This window comes from Propithecus coquereli, unplaced genomic scaffold, assembly GCF_000956105.1.
Source record: "Propithecus coquereli isolate 6110/MARCELLA unplaced genomic scaffold, Pcoq_1.0 Scaffold588, whole genome shotgun sequence".
Lineage (NCBI taxonomy): Eukaryota > Metazoa > Chordata > Mammalia > Primates > Indriidae > Propithecus > Propithecus coquereli.
In genome coordinates, this window is record NW_012151818.1 from 414,434 (window position 1) to 415,329 (window position 896).

Sequence of the window (896 nt, forward strand, 5' to 3'; positions counted from 1 at the left end):
CCAGACGGAGGACTGACTGAGGGCCAGCAGCACCCAGAGCGGGGGCTGGGGCCCAGCCGACCCCACGCGTCCCCGTCCCAGGGCAGGTGACGTCCAACCCAGAGAATCACAGTCTCCCCGTCCGTTTGCTTCTGAGTCACTTACACTAAAACAGTGATCTGTAAAAACGTGCACGTTCGTCGTTGGAAATTGAAAAGTGTGCCTTAGACAGTCGTTACGCCACCGCGTGGCCCAGACAGTCTTGTTCGTGCATCCGGCGGGCGCTCACCGGCCCTGGGTCTGCTCCCTGCTAGCGTTTTGGCGTCGGCCTTGGCAGCCGGCTTTACAGAGACTGTTCGCGGTTCTGCTGGTTAAACTGAAATGTCGTGAACGTTCCTCCGCGCCTTTAGTTTGTCAGACCTGGTTTCACTCACTGCGCCGAGTCCGTCATTCTCTGACTGTGCTGCTTTTTTTTTGAGACAGAGTCTGGCTCTGTCGCCCAGGCTAGAGTGCCGTGGCGTCAGCCTCACTCACAGCAACCTCCAACTCCTGGGCTCCAGCGATCCTCCTGCCTCAGCCTCCCGAGTAGCTGGGACTACAGGCATGCGCCACCACACCCGGCTAATTTTTTCTATATATTTTTAGTTGTCAGGCTAATTTCTTTCTATTTTTAGTAGGGACGGGGTCTCGCTCTTGCTCAGGCTGGTCTCGAACTCCTGACCCCGAGCGATCCTCCCGCCTCGGCCTCCCAGAGTGCTGGGATTACAGGCGTGAGCCACCGGGCCCGGCGGCCTCTTTAGTTTTTGTTAACGTTTTTCGTTTGGAGTAACACTATCTCTGTTGCAGTTATTCAGCTCTCCTATTACAGCATGAAAACGACCGTGACAACATGCAGGACCACGGCTGTGGCTTTGTTC

At 56.1% G+C, this 896-nt stretch overlaps 1 protein-coding gene across 1 annotated transcript in view; it reads left to right on the forward strand.

Annotated features, from left to right (window-relative positions):
- LOC105821692 (chromosome unknown open reading frame, human C3orf20) overlaps positions 1-896 on the forward strand; it is a 60,934-nt gene that overhangs the window by 58,529 nt on the left and 1,509 nt on the right. The window lies entirely within an intron of this gene.